The sequence below is a fragment of the Elephantulus edwardii genome, unplaced genomic scaffold (genome assembly GCF_000299155.1).
Source record: "Elephantulus edwardii isolate Elephantulus edwardi_28Jun2011 unplaced genomic scaffold, EleEdw1.0 scaffold00164, whole genome shotgun sequence".
NCBI classification, from domain to species: Eukaryota; Metazoa; Chordata; class Mammalia; order Macroscelidea; family Macroscelididae; genus Elephantulus; species Elephantulus edwardii.
In genome coordinates this window covers 7,185,499-7,203,985 of record NW_006399914.1, presented here as the reverse complement: position 1 = coordinate 7,203,985, position 18,487 = coordinate 7,185,499, and the positions used below count along the sequence as shown (strand labels likewise).

Genomic DNA, 18,487 nt, shown 5'->3' with positions numbered 1-18,487 from the left:
AAAAATAGTTGGACTTGTACATTGACAAGGAGCTGTCAGAAATTCAAGCTGGATTGAGAAGAGGTCATGGAACAAGGAATATTGCTGATGTCAGATGGATCTTAGCTAAAAGCAGAAAATAATATCATAAAGATATTTCCCTGTGTTTTACTGATTATGAAAAGGATTTAACTATGTAGATTGTAATCCATGATGTATAACGTTGAAAAGAATGAGAATTCTAGAACATGTTTTGTGCTAATCATATGAAACCTGTACAAAGAAGCAATGAGCAGTTATTCTAATAGAGCAAGGAGATAAAATATCGCTTAAAACCAGGAAATATGTGTGTCAGGGTTGTAGCCTTACTCCATACTTATTCAATCTGTATGTTAAGCATATAATTCCAGAAACTGTACTAAATGAAGAAAAGTATGGCATCAGGATTGGAGAAAGACTCACCAATGATGTACATTGTTTGGATGACCCTAATTTGCTTACAGAAAGAAAGTGAAGAAGATGAAGTATTTACTGAAGAAGACAAAGAAATTACAGCTTTCAATATGGATTACACTTAAACATCAACAAAACAAAAATTGTCATCACTGGATCGATAACACCACCATGATAGATGAAGTTAAAGGAGCAAGGGCCATGTGGGGATGGCCATATCTGACTTATGCCAACTTCACAATGGGGAACTGTCCCTATCAACAATACCAACAACACAAAACCAATTCCCATAAGGTCCGACATGTCCCTCATACTCCTGCACCTCTTTCTACTCATCCTAACACTAATCTTACTGCTTTACTGGGTCCAACATTCATTACAATAGCTCACAGACCACACAGAATCATATTAAGTAAGTCAAAAGGACTATAAATCAGATTAGTAGCAGATACAATCACTCAGTCAGCACAACTGTTGACATGTGCTTGCAGTCACCTCAGCCTTGAGCCTTGTAGCTTTAGGCCAGTGTTACAAAAATATTAATCCTGCCAATTATGGTTTTCCTCCTCAACCCCAGTTTCCAACAAACTTGAGCAAAGGCTTCTAATTCTGGTTGCATGGTGTAGCAGACCCAAGGTTCAATCTATCTTATATCAGGTCTCTGATTCTCTGCTGCAGCTCCTATGGCTGCTGTTCCTATAGGCTCTGCTTTAGTTAGTGCAAGAATCTCTGCAAAGGATAAACTGCATTCTCATGTTTCTTCTTGGTGGGTGGTGAGGTTCTCCAATACTTCTGCTGGATTCTCTCAATTCAATGGTGAGACTAGTCAATCCCCTTGTGGATTGACTAACATGTCCTATTCATGTATTGCTGCCCATGTACATGGCAGTCAGTCAATGCTAGGGAAGCCACTTTGAACAATAAACCCTTAATATCACACCACAGATGGAGAACAAACTGAAGTTGTTAAGGAATTTATTTTACTGTATCCAAATCAACATTCATTATGACAGCACTTAAAAAAATAAAAAGATATGTTGATTGGGAAAAATCTACCTCTTTAAAGTGTTAAAGAGCAATGACTAGAGGACATGGCTGCCCTTGAGAAGGATTATGAGGAGGTAGGTGTGGATTCTGTTGAAGGAGAGGGCGAGGAAGAAGGAGAAGAGTACTAATTCCTCCCAGCCCTTTAGCATATCACACTCAGAATTGACAAAGCTTTCTGGCTAGGTTGTCTCTATCAATGTAATCATGTCTTATTTTTCCATGTGTTCCTCTAAGATTTTTTTTCCATCATGTCTCAAAGTAAAAAAAGAAAAGCAAAAAAAAAAAAAAAAAAGAGCAATGACTAAATCAGTTTAAAGATTGAGATGTGCCTGATCCAAGCCACGGTATTTTTCAGTTTCTTCCTATGCATGTGAAAGGTGGACACTGAATAAGGACAACAGAAAAACTGAAGCCTTTGAAATATGGTGTTAGAGAAAAATATTGAATATTTTCATGGATTACCAAAAGAATAACAAATCTGTCTTGAAAGAAGTGCAACAAGCATGCTCCTTAGAGGCAAGAATGGTGAAATCTCATCTCACACACTTTGGGCATATTGTCCAAAGACATCAGTCTTTGGAAAACATATAACATACTTGGAAAAATAGAGGGATGGGTGAGAAAGGAGGATCCTCAATGAGATGATTGACACAGAGTTGGCTCCACTGTGTTTGAGCATGACAAAGATTGTGTGGATGGTCAGTGATTGAAATTTAGTATGTGTTAGTTTATTATTATTTCTCTATTTTGAAAAAGGTACTCATTCTGTGGTTTAGAGACTTTTAAAGCCTTGTCACAAAAGTGGTTTGGGATGTAGAATCAGCAGACTCACCAGAGAAAAGGCAAACTCTGATATGACTTCAAAGCATGGAATCTAATAATTGGGACAAAAATCAAATCACTAAAAAGTCTGCTGTTTCCCAGAGAATTGTTTTGCTGATTGTTGTTGTTCTTGTTAGGTGCCATCAATTTGACTAGGACTCAATAGCAACCCTAGTACAACAGATCAAACCTGTGACCATCCACACAATCTTTGTCATGCTCAAGTGCATTGGAGCCATCTCTGTGTCAATCATCTCATTGAGGATCCTCCTTTCTTACCCCATCAGTCTATTTTTCCAAGAATGATGTATTTTTTCCAAACACTGATGGATTGGTTCTGTGACTTGGGTATTGGGGATAGGTGTGTCAGAGACAATAAGGTTGGTTCAGAATAGAGCAGGGTTCAGAGTTGTTGCTACTCAATGGCATATAACAACAACAATAACAACTCATAAGTAGAAATTCAAGGCTCTCTTTAACCTCACCATCTTTAATTTCCTTTCTCTAAGTCCAAGTATATGAAAATTGAGCTTCTCTTCTTGGCTCTCACCATTTTCTTTCCACTCCCTAGATCTTGATTCAAGTGATTTGTTCTTCCCATCTATTCAAACCTCCCCCAACACTGCAGTGCCCATTCGAATTCTGTTTCTTGCTTTGTCACTTCAGATTTTCATTTTCTCTCTTCTTTCCTGCCCTTATACTTGCTACACAACTCACCACGAAGGATTTCTCTCTGATGGGCTTCCTGTTTAGAGGCCTTGGTTCTAAGGTTCTTGAGTGTTGACTGTAAGGAGGATTCCAGATGCCAACATTCACCCATTAAACCAGTTCCTGTTAAATTGAGTCCAGCTCATAGTGACCGTGTGTGTGTGAGAGAGAGTAGAACTTTCTCCACAGGGTTTTCAAAGGTTTATTCTTAAGCACATTTATACAGTGATCTCTGATGGTGTTGTCTGTTAGGAGTTGCTCTACAAACCCAAGGGCCATGTCTCTCTGGCAGGTCCAAACCATCAGCTACATGGTGGGAGAAAGATGGGCAACCTCCTTCTAGTTGATTTACAGCCATGAAAACTCACTGGAGGGTCAGCTATAAATCAGTTCTGACTTGACTACAATGAGATTTTTTTAAACAATTTGTACCAAACTAGGACTCCACATATCCATTAAGTTACTAAAAAAACCAGCGAGTTATTTTGCAGTTGCCAGATCATCACTTTAGCTTGGGTATAGTTCAGGGCTTTCAAAATCCCCAGCACTTTGGAGCATAAGAAACTTTTTTCTGAGTGGTGGATGAAGGAACTGCTTTACCTACGGCATTCAGAACAAACTCCCCTAATTACATTTTTGAATGATCCTTAGTTGGTCTTGTTATTTTAATGCTGCCTTTCACTAAAGAAAATTATGCCTTGAACTTCAGTTAAGCCAGAAGTAAATTATATCTATTTAAAATATAGAGCCGTTAAAACCCAAAGATGTGCATAAAAGCAACTGATGGGCTGGAAAATGCTCTCTTTGTAGTTGATTCACAACCTAAAAGCTTTAGCTTGTTTCACACAACATGACCTTTAGTCTGTAGATAAAATGCATGCAAATGAAGCTTGAATGTCAACTGGATTTGGCCAAGGATTTCTTCTTTTTTTATGTTGTTGAGGAGAATGGTAATAGACTGTGAAGAGATGGAGAGAAAATAACCCTTTTGTTAAAAAAATTAAATAAATATGTTCTTATCAAATGCAAAGAATATTCTTCTACTTCCTACATAAGTGAACATAGCCTGGAAAATGTAAGAACCTTAAGAAGTTAATTGGTCTGTCTTAAAAATGATTGGGCTTTCTCCTTTCTACTCCCACTTTTTCAATTTTCCAAAACTTTTCCAGGACCGCTATCCTCCAGGAATAATCAGCAGTGGTTAAGAATGTGGACAAAGGGAATGACTGTTTTAATAGGTGTTAATCTTTTCTGGTGGTCTTGCAGACTTATGTGTGTGTTTTGGGGTGGTAGTAAAGAAATCCCGTTTCCAAGTCAAGGGTTTGTTGTAAGATGATTTAGGGAGCCATAATGTCAATGTAAGCTTCAGAGAGGCCGCACAGTATCCCAAAGCAGCGCCTGATATTGTTGTGTTGTTAGTTGCCACTGAGTTGATTATGACTCATTGCAACCCCATTGTACAGCAGATCTGAACCTGGCCCTACCTGGCTCTGTCCATCATCTCTGATTTGCTTGAGCCCATTGTTAAAGTCACTATGCCAGTTCATCTTTTGGGGGCTCTTCCTCGCATTTTCCAACCCTCCACTCCACCTTTCCCAGGGTGATATCCTTTCCTAGAGACTGGACCTTCTTGAGAAAAATACCCAAAGTATGTAAGAGAAAGTTCAGAAAGTTTCATGATCTTTGCCTCTAAGAAGCGCCTTGTGTGCACCTTCTCCCAGACAGAATTGTTTGTTCTTTTGGCAGTTCTTGGTATATTCAATGCTCTTCTCCAACACCCCAATTCAAAGCTATTAATTCTTCTTTAGTTGCCTTTATTCATTGTCCAATTTTCGGAGGCATAGGATTGATCTTAGCTGAAAGCAGAGAGTACCAGAGGAATCTGTGTTTCCTTGACTATGCAAAGGCTTTTTGACTATGTAGATCACAACACACTGTGGCTGACTGAGGAGAATGGGAATCTCAGAACACTTGATTGTGCTTATGTGAAACTACTCGGACCAGGAGACAGTTGTCAGAACAGAGCAAGGAAACACTGCATGGTTCAAAATTGGGAAGGGTGTACACCAAGGATGTATCCTATCTCCATATCTTTTCAATCTACATGTGAAACAGATTATCCAGGAGGCTGGACTCTGTGAGGAGAAGTGTGTCATTGGCATTGGAGGTAGATTGATCAACAATCTGCGTTATACCGATGACACAATCCTGCTTGCTGGAACTGAGGAGGACCTGAAGCATTTGCTGCAGAAGGTCAAAACCTACCACCTTTAATATCAATTGAAGCTCAACATCAAGAAAACAAAGATTCTCACCACTGGGCCTATTGTCAGCATCATGATAGAAGGTGAAGAGATTGAGATTGTTGACAGCTTTAGTTTACTTGGCTCTACAATCAACACTCTTGGTACCAGCAGCCAGGAAATTAAAGAAGAATTGCATTGGGAAAGTCTGCTGTCAGAGACCTCTCAAAAGTACTGAAGAGCAATGATTTCAGTCTGGAGACTAAGGTGTGTCTGATACAGTCCATGGTCTTTGAAATTACTTGCTATACTTCAGAGAGTAGGACAATGACTAGGGACTATAGAAGGAGAATTGATGCCTTTGAGCTGTGGTGATGAAAAAGAATATTGAATATACCATGGACTGCTAGGAGAACAAACAAGTTTGTCCTGGAGAGGGTGAAGCCAGGCTGCTGCTTGGAGTCTAGAATTCTGAAGATTTGTCTGACATACTTGGGACATGTTGCAAGGAGGGATGAGTCCTTGGAGAGGGACATCATGCTTGGGAGGGTGGAGGGACAGCAAAGGAGAGGAATACCATCAATTAGCTGGATTGATTCAGTGACTGGGATAATGGGGATAGGTGTGTCAGAAACAGTAAGATTGGCATGGGATAGAGCAAGTTTTAGGGCTGTTGTACATAGGGGTCGCTATGAGTCGTAGGCGACAGGACAGCATAAAACAACAACAAGGAAGCTGTTGAAAATATCATGGCTTGGATCAGTCCCACAAGTGGTCTTTAAACTGACCAAACAGTAACACAAAGCAGCTGCTGATAGGGAAAAACAAACAAACAAACAAACAAACAATAAACCAAAACACAACAAAACACCTAAACCCTCATTGCTGTCAAGCCCTCCATTGGATTTCTGAGGCTATAAATCTTATGGGAGGAAATTGCCCATCTTACTCCAGAGGAGGCGATAGTGGATTTGAACAAAGCAGGAGTGACCTTTGGTTAACAGTGTAACTCTCTAAATGCACAGTTAGCTTGATAACCTGAAGAGATTCTAGACAGAGAGTAAGCCTAGAAACAGACGCTGAAGGCCCAGGGTCAGGAAGACTAAGCTAGCTGCCACTGGGTTGGTTACATTCATAGCAGCACCTTGAGTTTCCTAGGGTTTTCTCTCAGAAGTAGATCAGGAGTGAATCATCAATTATAGTGACCAGTTTTAACAACAGCAAAAATGAATGCTTACTGAGAAGCTGACTGTACCAGGAACTGTGCTTTACCCTTGTTAGATGCTGTCAATCAGCTCCAGTGAGCCTTCAGAGGTTTCAAATTGCACAGGAGGAAATTGTCCATCTTTCTCCCAAGGAGCAGCTGGCAGATTTGAACCTCATGCCATTGGATCAACAGCAAAACTCCTTACTCACTATGCCACCAGAGTTTCTGTACTTAAAAAATACCCCCAAAACAACCCTTAAGCTCATTGCTATTGGAACCACCAGAAAGAGACAATGTTTGGATTAGTAGTGGAACTCCTTAAGGCCACCAGAGTTCCCTGTACTGGCTCATTTAAACCTCCTAAGAACCTTCTGTGAATAAGGGAGCTCTAGTGGAGAAGTCTGTAGGGGTTGCACTGCTAACTCAAAGACTATATCTCTTGGGAAGTTCCAATCCCCTTGTGGCTCCATGAGAGAAAGATGGGCAGCCTCTTCCCAGGATATTTACAGCCTCAGAAACCTCCTTCAGGGTCAGCTGTGAGACGGCTCTGACTGGATGGCAATAAGAAGAGCCCTGTGAGGAAGGTACTGTTGTCTTGATTTTACAAATGGAGAAAACAAGGCAAAATGAAATGAAGGTCACCCTGTTTCAAGCTGAGGAATGCCAGGAACCAAGGAACACCCAGCGTGACCGACAAGAAAATTAACAAGGTCTCAATACTCATGTGGGCTAAAACCTTCTAGAAATAGAAGAAAGTAAATTTTTGTTCTTTTAAGTGTCCCACTTGTAATATTTGTGTTATACTGTTGTTATAGCTGACTCTCCAGCAGGTTTTCAGAGGCAGTAAATGATACAGGAATAGACTGTCCATCTTTCTGCTGAGAGATGTTACACTGTTGTTAGGTACTATGGAGTCCGTATCAACACATAGCTGACCCCCTAGTAGGTTTTCAGAGGCAGTAAATCATACAAGAAGAGGTTATCAATCTTTTTTCTTGAGAAGCAATTGGTAGGTTTGAACCTCAAGCCTTGGATTGGCAGGACAACTCCTTACACTAAAGCACCAGAGCTCCTGTGTTACACACACAGTAGGTAACAATGATATCAGAGGTAGTCCAGAGCTGGGGCTATCCTGATTCAGTAGTTCTAGTGCTCCAAAAGAACAAACTTAGTGTCACTCCAGTGGACCTTGGTCTACTCCAGTGAGTTAATCCTAAACAAACTCACACAGCCATCTGGTCTGTTGAGGCTCACAGAGACAATCCATTGGGTTTCTGAAGGAGTAAGTATTAACAGGGGATTGACTGACTTCCTTTCTCCCTCAGTGCAGCTATGGATTTGAACCACTGACTATTAAGTCAGCAATAAACACATACTACACCTATGTTGTTGTTGTCATTATGTGCCAGGGAGCTGGAACAGACTCACTGCTGACCCTTCAGTGGGTTTTTAGAGGCAGTAAATCATACAGAAGTTGATAGCCCATCTTTCTTTCTCTTGCAGAGCATCTGGTGGATTTGAACCTTGTTCTTTTGGATTGACATCACAGACCACACCCATAAACGCCTTAAATCCAGGGGTCAGCAGGCGTTTTCTATAAAGGATCAGCCAGTAAACAATTTAGCCTTTGTGGGTCACAAGGTGGTTTCTGTGTCAACTGATCCCCTTTGCCATTGTAGCTCAGAAATAGAGATAACATGTAAATAAATAAGCACATATGTGTCCCTGGCATATTTATAGTAAGTGAAATTTAAATTTTATGTAATTTGCACATGACATGCACTATTCTTATTCTTCTAACTTTTAACCTCTAATCATTACCAAAAACTATAAAAAAGTGTTCTTATTCACAAGACAAGCAGGCAAGATCTGACTTGTAAGAAGTTGTTTGCAGATCCCTGGTCTAAACCTCATCTTTCATGGAAAGAGCATAGTTCAGGGAGTGGGACAGAGAAATGGGCCCTGGTTCACCACTTTAAAGCCTTCAGGAAAATACAGTCCATGAAGGCAGGAGCTATGATGAAAGGTAATGGGATTTTTTTTTAACCACTGTCTATCCATATGAATGTACCTCATACTGGTAACCATGTGAGGCTATATATTTGCTACAATAATATGCCATTGCTTAACACAACTTCTTCAAGAACTACTGTTAGAATCAGGAGCCAAATATTTTGAAAAGTTATAGTGATGGGAAGTCTCCATCTATGGTTAATGGAGTTGGTTTGGAAAACAACAGAAACCAACCAAATACAAACCAAAACAAATCAAATCAAACCCAACAGGGAGCAGAAAACCACCCCCCACCCTAACCAAAAAAACAATGACATTATTGTCTTTTCAGAACCAGGCTGGTAAATAAGGGGGGGGGGAGGTAGAGGAGAGTTATCAAGCTAAATAAAGCCATTTTTGTTCAAGACCTCTCTTTATTAAAAGATGAAACTGCTGAAAGTCATGGCTAGAAGTCCTAACACGGCGGCACAACGTGGGTGTTGTTTGGCCAACACACTGTTAGCCAATTTAAAAAAAAAAATCTAGTTGTTGCCAATATTTGAAAACTAAGAAATGTCATATAGAGTCAGATTTGTGATTTCTCTTGGTAAAAAGGAAAAAGATTGAGTACTTTGGGTTCTCATTCTGCTATAAGAAAATCAGCTAGAGCTCTCTCTTGAGGCAGAGCCCGTGGGCACCAGGCTGGCACTCCCTACCCTGCCTTCTGCTCACCCCTGTGGCAGGTGGCAGTTGTTAGCAGCTTTGTACTTATATGAAAAAAGAGCAACACATTTACACTGTGCTAGAAACCAAAACAGTATAAGGAACTATACGTTTGAAAAACTTCTACTTTCTCTTCACCACCTTTCATGAAATCTCCTCTGGTAAACACTTTTGTTTGGTTCTTCACTAATATTTCCCCTTCTTCCTTCCACAAAAGGTAACTAAATATATATATTCCACCCCATGCTTTGCTCTTTTTCCCCCCACAGAAAATATATCCTGGGAATTGTTCTCTAACATTTCAAAGAGAGTTTCCTCGTTCTTTTATAGCTACTTAGTATTCCAATGTGTGTGAATATCAGTTTCTGTAACTAGTTCTGGGCATGTTGTTAGCTGGGGCCCGTCCTCTGGAAAGGACATCATGTTTGGGAGGGTGGAGGTCAGAGAAAGAGAGGAAGACCCTCAACAAGATGGATTGATAGTGTCTGACAGTGGGCTCAAGAATATCAGAGATGACACAGTATAGGGCAGGGTTCATATTCATTGTTCACAGAGTAAACTAGACAGCACAGAACAATATATTGATGGACTCTTTACAGTCTTTTGCCTTTTTACAAATATTATGCAATGAATACCCATGTATATACACTATTCCATAAAGGAATGGGTCTTTAACACTTGTTAAATTTCCACAAGTGAGTTTGTAGTCAGTATCAATTTATTCATTGCTTCTGGATTTTGAGTTATAGTATGAATAACATTTTCCTTTAAAATTAAAATTACATTTATCTCATATTGTCTTCTACTTATTTTAAGTTTAAATTTTTAAAAAATAGATCTTTGATCCATTTACTAAGATATACATTATGAGAAGTGATTCCAATGTTACATTTTTTTCCAGCGGGCCACCCTTTCACAGTAAATGTATTTGTAAGTTTTCTAGGTTCTGCCAAGTTGTTTTCCATATGCATTATGCTGTTTTGCACTCCAAACAGCAATGTGTGGACTTTGTTCTTGACCTTCCAACTCCCAAATGTAAAAATGGGTGGTTTTGTCATTATAACAGGTGAAAATGACATTCTAGGGGAGTTTGCATTTTTTAAATTAAGAGATTATTCATGTTTAAAAGATACTTGTATTCCCACTCCCCCACTCCCCACCCTGAGAACTTCTTGTTCATTTTTTTCCTATTGCATTCCTATTTCTATTGGAAAACCAGAAATTGAATTCTTATTTTGTTTGGTCTTTGTTATAAGATTCTTATTTTTTTCTTATCAATTTTTGGGAATATTTTTGTATATTATGATTGGGGAAAATTAGCACGGTAACCATGGCCTTTGTTGAAAATATTTGTTCTTGTGTTTGTCACTTTGGGTTTTGTTTTTGGGGTTTCTGTCCATTTGATTGGTTTTTACTGTTGTTGGTCATAATATTCTTATTTTATTGTTGCTTGGTCTGTGTTTTCTAAATGTAGTCTAATATCTATTCATTGCTTCTGGATATTTAGTTATAGTATGAATAACCTTTTCCCCTTTAAAATGAAAATTACATTTACCTCATATTTTCTTCTACTTATTTTAATTTTAAATTAAAAAAATAAATCTTTGATTCATTTACTAAGATAACACATTGTGAGAAGTGATTCTAATGTTACATTTTTCCAGAGGACCGCCCTGTCTCAATATTACTCATAAAATGCATCTCTGTACTGAGATCAGATGCTGCCTTTATCTTATTCCAAATTCCCGTATAAACTCACAGCTATATATAAATTTTATTTTATAATACAAAAGAATTTCTTGATTCTCCTTTACTACACATGGTTATATGCTGCCAAGTGGCACAAGGACATTGTTGTTGTTATGTTCTATCAAGTCAAGTCAGAACCAACTCATACCTGACCCGCCACACCGGCTTTTCAGAGGCAGTAAATTACATAGGAGGAAATTGCCCATCTTTCTCCCACAGGTCAGCTGGTGGATTTGAACTGCCTGTCTTTAACTAAGCAGCACAACTCTTCATGATTCTAGCATTTATGAATCGTTTTTTTATTTCCTTAAATAAAAACTATTGTAATCTCTAGTTCCTAATTGGAAATAATGAGACTACTTTTCTTGTTCAAAGAGTGCTCAAACATTTTGAATAATGTCCTGGATATGTATGATCTCCCAAGGACAACAATCTTTATTACTATATATTTGTCAATCTCAGTACAACGGAGCTCAGGTGGGACTAGTGGATAAAGGGTCTCACTACCAACCCAAAGGCAGACCCTGAAAGCTCACTAGAGAGACAGTGAGGAGCTGCTTCTGACTTGATGGGACATAACAACAGCAGTAACAGCAACTGTTTCAGTATATGTATGCTTGAGTCCCTGGGTAGTGAAAACAGTTACTCGCTGAAAGGTTAGAAGTTCAAGTTCACCCAGGGTTATCTCAAATGAAATATCTGGAGATCTAATTTTTAAATAACAGCCAAAAAAATTTTATGATGTGTAGTTTAGTTCTGACTTCCTTGAGATCGCCATGAATTAGAATAACGTGTGTAAGCGGAACTGACCCACAGTTGTCTCCATGGTGGGTTTTTAGAGATAGTATATCACACACAAGGAGATTGCCCATTTTCTCCAGCAGAGCAGCAAGTAGATTTGAACCGCATGCCTTTGGGTTGGCATTACAGTTCATTACCAAGAGCTCTTGAGTTGGAACTGACTAGCAGAGACGGGTTCTGTTTGTTTCATTTTAGATGTATTTCTAGAACTCCTGTTGGATGCTCAACTTTAGATGTTGAACAGAGAAAGACTCGATGACAGAGCTACCAGAACATTATTAAAAGTGAGAGTAGGTGATGTTCAGAGAAGTGACAGGAATAAGAGGGCTCAGAAGAAAAAGATGTGAAATGGAAACAGCTATGAACGGGAGGAATGAACAGCTGACAGGCCATATTTTCTCTTTCTCACCCTTACTGCTGGTGGTTCATGGCCCCTATCCTGGGCCCCATTTATTACTTTCCTCCAGATTACTCCACTGCTTTTGAAGATTTAACATTTTCAGCTGTCCCAAATGTTAATTATCCTACCCTTTTTAACAAAGACATTTACAGCAGTCAAACAGCTTCCCATCAGAATGTGCTCACCAGAACTGCTACGCTGACCTCCCTACAAAATCACAGAGCTCTGACATGTCCATTAACTCATGCTGGATAGCAAACCACTTTGAAGGGCTTTCTTTCCTTCTTAACTTTTTGTTGTGGTTTGGGTGAATGTTTACAAGAGCAAATTAATTTTCCATGCAGCAATTCATACACATTGTGTTTCATGACATTGATTGCATTTCCACAATGCGGCAGCACTCTCCCCACTTCCCACCTGAGCGCTCCACTTCCAGCAGCTCTTTCTGGCCCTCTCCTTCCTCTGGACTTAGTTTTTTGAGTGTCAGTTGTCCTTAAGGCTTCCTATGGTTGTTCTAAAAAGTGCATTCCTCCCTTATATCATTTTATTGTTGAAAGGCTTTTGGAAAACCAGTATTAATCTGTGCACAGCTTGTTTCTTCACTTCTATGTCATGAAGGATCAAGCCTGTCACAGTGGGCATCCCTCTGATCTCTCTGTCACTTAAGATACTGATAAAGCTGGAATCAAACTCACCTCCTGAGGTCAACTTCCAGACAAATAAGACTTTCAGCCTATAACAAAGGAGCTCTGGAGGCTTAGTGGGAACGAGCTACACTGTCAATGTTGTTTGCACCCATTCTGAGGAAGAAAGATGAGTAGTCTCCTCTTGTGATTCACAGCATCTGAAAACCTGCCGGAGTGTCAGCTGTGAATTGGTCCTGACATGACAGTGCATACGAACCCACGAATAATAACATCACAGATGAATATATTCCTTTGTATAACCAACTATACAAATCCTGAAGGACATTTTCTTAAGACCAAAGCTCAGAGGGGAGGAAGAGGCAGGAAAGAAGGCCAAATGGAAATGGGGAGCCTAGGAAAAAATGGGGAGAAAAGTAATGCAACATTGTGGGGACTGCAACCAAGGCCATGAAACAAAACAAGTATGTGGTGTTGAATGGAAAACAAATTTGTTCTGTACAGCAGCACCCAAACCACAATGAAGGAAAAGAAAAGGAAAAGACGGAGGAGAAATAGACATGCTAGTGAAATAGAAAAATGCTGGAGGATGGTGTAGATGAGAGAACTGGACACTTCTGTGAGGTGGAGCCTGAGCAGCACAAAGGTTTTGTGCTTGGCTGCAAACCTAGAAGTTGGCAGTTCAAATCCACCTGGCACTTTGGAGGGAGAAAATGGTTATCTGCTTCCATAAAGATATGGGACAGTGCCACTCTGTCACATGGGGTTACTATGAATGTAAATAGACTCTAAATTTTCTTAATATCTTCTCTACTTGAGATGCCCCAGAGAGACTTTTAAAAATTGTTTTCCCATATGAATAGTAAGGAGCTCTGGTGGCTGAATGGCAAGAAGCTGCGCTGCAATCCCAAATGAATGTGGTTTGAATCCATCAGCTCCAGGAAAAGGATGAATAATCAATCTCCTTCTGTCCAATTAACTGCCTCTGAAAACTCACTGAGAGGGTCAGCTATGGGTTGGTTCTGACTTGATGGTATACAACAACAATACGAATAGTCCTCTGTTCTGGTAAGAGCAGAGAGTAAAGATAAAAAAAAAATATTTGTGAGGGTGAATGGCAAACTGCTTTGTTGTTGTTAGGTGTTGTTGGCAACTCACGGTGACCCTATGAACAGAGCCTGGAACCTCGCCCTGTTCTGTACCATCCTCCTGACCTCCAATATGCTTGAGGTCATTGTTCAGTCACAGTGTCAATCCATCTTATTGGGGGTCTTCTTCTCTTTTTCTGGCCCTCAAGTAAAGGCTTCTTGGCAATTAAGCTGGCTCTTTGGCTTGAAGTAGAAGCCTCAAGAGCTAGGAGGTGAGAGTAAGATGGTTCAGCTCCTGAGATGATTCCAATCAATATGTAAGTAAAATTTTGTCACTCAAGGTGTGGTCCTCAGACCAGCAGCCTAGGCATATTAGTGGTAATTTGTTAAAAACAAAGAATCTGCACTCCACCTCAGACCTTCTGAAACAGAATGTTGTTGTTGTTGTTAAGTGCTGTCGAGTCACAGGTGATTCATAGTGACCCTATGAAGGAGAGTCCTCAATGCTTGGGTACCTTTCATCCTCTCTCCAGGTTCATAGGGTTTCTGGAGGTAAGCTATTATAGAAGTGGATGCCACTCCTGCTTCCAAGCTTGTTTTAATCAGGGAGCTCCACCCCACTCTCTGTCTGCATTGGGTAACCAGCCATTAATGCATTTGACACATCAGTGTCACAGTGTTCAGCCCAAGGGCCGTTTTGGGCTTGAAGCCCCCTGCTGTCTTTTTTTTGTTGTTGTTGTTGTTGTTGCTAGAGTTTATCCATTATCCCTGCTGTCTTAAACCCTAGGCCAAGCCTGGCTTGCCTGGCTCCTGGAGGCAGAGTAGTCCTTCATGTCCAAAAACTGCCACAGCACCTGCGCACACAGCACCATGCTCTCTCTGGCCACCAGGTCATAGCAGCCCTGGGCGGAGCAAACATGGGAGAACATGGCTGCCTTCTCTCCCCTCTTCCCCTTTTGAGCTTGATGTCTGTCTGTCTATCTATCTATCTATCTATCTATCTATCTATCTATCTATCTATCTAACAAAGTACTGAAGAGCAGAGCAATGGTGTCGTGTCTCTGGAGACTAAGGTGCATCTGTTACAGGCCATGGTCTTTGCAATCACTTGTTATGTGTCAGGGAGTTGAACAATGACTAGGGAGGATAGAAGGAGAATTGATGCCTTTGAGCTGTGGTGCTGAAGAAGAATATTCTGAAACAGAATATTCACTTTTAAAAAGTCCTCCAGAGATTCATTCATGCATTAAACTTAGCGAAGCAATGAACTACAATAGTGTTTCTCAAAGTGTGGTCCCTGAGCTAACAACCTGTCTCAAACTCATAAACTGAGGCTGGGGTTAGGCCAGGGGGATTAGGAGATTTGTTAAGAAGGTAAACTTGGAGCCTCCCCCTCTTTGGGGTGTATGATTCTGTGGGTCCGAGGGTGGGGTCCTAGAATCTATATTTTAATGTGCTCCTCCTACATGATGACTCACAAGCTACTTGATGGCACATAACAACAACACATGATCCCTAAGACAATCATAGTTTGGAAACTACTGCCAAGTACAAAATGAGCTGTATAACGGATGCCATCTCCTAGTCTGCACAGATATTTCCTTTGCCAAAACATAGTCAATCTTCACGAACAGTTGCCTCTTTTGTCATGAAATCAGAAGAACTGGATGGTGCCTAGTCACTTTTACTCAATATTTTGATCATATTTCTATACAAGAAAATACTGATTGAAAAGAGGAGAAAGCTAGAACAGAATTCCAAATTTTCTTGAATACAGATTTCCGGCTGGTTGAAGTCCTGAAACTATTGCTCTGAGATAGTCTTTAAATCTTGAATTAAAAAAAAAAAAAGTCCCTGAAGTCGTCTTAGAACAAAATTCATTTAACTAGTAAATTATGTCTGCCTTGAAATTATGCTCCCTTAAGATCTCTCTATGCAGGATCAAACTGACAACAGCAACTCAAAAGATTAGATAGTAGCCTTAGGTGGTAGTGAGTTTGTTTAAACAGAAGAACAACTACTCAGAAAAGGAGGGTAAGAATAGTTGTACAACTTAGTATCATGTCACGGACTATACATGGAGGAACTGTTGAATTAGTGTATGTTTTACTCTCTACATGCAACAATAAAAATAACGAAATAAATTTCATGCATATCTATATCCTTATATGTATATTGTTGTTGTCATGTGCCTCTGTGGTGGCGTAGTCCCTCAGGAGTGGAAGTGCTAAACCAAAAGCCATGTTTATCTGGCAATTTGAATCCATCAGCTGTTCAGCAGGGACAAGAAGGCAGTCTCCTCCACAGGATTGATAGCTTTAGAAAACCAACTGTGAGTTGGAATTACTGACTCAATGGCCAACAATGATGTGTAAACAAAGAAAGAGAGGAAAAGAATTTTAATAGCCCAGAGGAAAAGAAACTCACTACTTTCTTTTTACTTCACTATTTTAACAGACTTTGGCTATGAGTACTGATAATTTAGTTTTGTTTTTCTTGAGAGTTCTGTAAACAGCTCTGATGTCCTAGTCCTCCATAGTGAGTTTCACTGAAAATCCAAAGGCTGAACCTCTCTGCCGGTTCAAATCCACCTGCAGCTGCCCAGGAGAAAGATGGACAGTTTCCTCTTGTGCTATTTTCAACCTCAGAAAACCTGCTGGAGGGTTAGTTCTAAGTCGGTTCCAGATTGATGGCAGTGAGACAGACTGATTATTTTTCTAGATTCTGGCCATCTGTCTGCTAATCGAGTCATTAAATGTTAAATGGGAAAAAAATACATATAATCATTCCAAGTGGGAGGGGTAGGGGAAGTTGGAGATAATCCACTAGAGGCTCCCAACCTGACGACTAGTGATGCTTCTGTGCTGACCTGTCCAGAGCCAGTGGTGGCACTGCCAGATCACCTTGATGATTAAGCCTGTCTCTCAGAAGGACACAGAACTGAGGCTCCTAGTCTCTTGTTTCAGTCATAGAATAGATTGTAATGTGGTTACAGAAATTGTGACAAAGTAGCTTAGATGGTGTAGTCCCTAGGAGGTTGTTCTGCTAACTGAAGGGCTGGGCTCTCTGGTTGTTCAAATCCACTGCATTTTCCTGAGGAGAAAGATGGGGTATCTTCTCTTACATTAGTTTTGGAAACCCATCAGAAGGTTAGTTATAAGTTGGCACCAACTTGGGGGCAATGAGAGAGTGAAAAAGAAGCTGTTTCTTATATTATGTTGATGCTCAGACGTAACCCTCTATGAAGACTCCACAATTCAAGGTGTGGGGACCAAGAGAAGGGAGGGAATTTCCTTAAAAGAGCTCTTTGTTTTATAGCAGTAATTTGTTTGGTTTTTCATTTTTGTGTGGGCCCAGATTTTTAAATTGTAACATGAAGAAAAATGAAGCTGGTCATGGAAAACTTGATGTCTCTCAAAATGTATGTTTGAAGTGTATGCTACTTCTGTGTAGTTTGAAAAGCATCTGAGTGCATGTAAACTATTTAAAAGCTTCTGCAGCAGTGGAAGCTTTAAGTGGATTTTATCTTCAAATACCTAGGGCTCAAAGTGTGGCTACACTTATTTGTTACAGAACAGAAATCTTTCCATTAAAGAAAGTGAAATGCGAACATAGCAACTGTAATGGATGTTGAAGTGGAATGGGGAGCTGCAATGTAACCTATATGTAATTAATAAGTTATTACTGCGTTTAAATCAGCAAAGCACAGAAACTCAAGGTGCATGTCAGGTGGAATGTTTGATGCTTTCTTTAGGGCTGTGTTTCTTAACCTTTATTGGGAAGTGCAGCAGTGAAAGCTATGGACTCCCTCTCCAGATGCACACAGAGTTTTCCTGGCAATTTCTGAATTCCACAGATTCCCTGGAGACCATGTGGGGAGCAATTGCAGGCCCCACATTAAGAACCTCCATTTTGGTATTGCATTTTAGGAAAATCGCTCTATACTGGCTTCCCCCTGTTGGAAATTCTTTTGACCCAGGGACAACTTTGTTAGCACGGAGGTGCTTGGGTTCCTCCAGTTGACTCTCTTCCAGACCTTATGTACAACCCAAAGAAACCGGTCAATCGTGCACCAGCCTCACAGTCTCTGCTATGCGCATGCCCATTGCTTGCAGCTACTCTATCAATCCTTCTCCTTGAGGGTCTTACTCTTTTGAGTGGACCTTGGACTTTGATAAGCTTGGTGTCCTTCTCCAGGGACTGGCCCTCCTGATCACACGCCCAAAGGGTGTGAGATGAAGTCGTGCCATCCTCACGTCTGAGGAGCATTTTGGTTGTACTTCTTTAAAGACAGGTTGAGATTGGTGGTTTTGGCAACAGGGTCAATAAAGTAATTTATCTCGTAAACTGAGGACAGGTGAAAAGTCGGCCCACTTTATTCCGGTAAAGAATTCTTTTACTGCAGTAGTCCATACTTTTTCAGAAAGGATGCTGCAGTCCTCACTGAGGGGTCTGGTCACAGTCACGGCACGTGGCACAAGGACCAGCTGGCGAATACTTTTGTCAGAAGTTAGGAAGGAAAAAGCAGGCCCCTAGAAACACAGTCCATGCCTCTCTTTCACCTGTGATGTGAATTACCAAACAATGCCATAGCAGGAAAAAACGTACTCCTTCATCAACCCCCCCCCCCC

At 40.3% G+C, this 18,487-nt stretch overlaps 1 protein-coding gene across 1 annotated transcript in view; it reads right to left on the bottom strand.

Moving 5' to 3' along the window:
* Positions 1-18,487, bottom strand: part of GLDN (gliomedin) — a 99,050-nt gene that overhangs the window by 79,800 nt on the left and 763 nt on the right. The gene's annotated exons all lie outside the window — the stretch shown is intronic.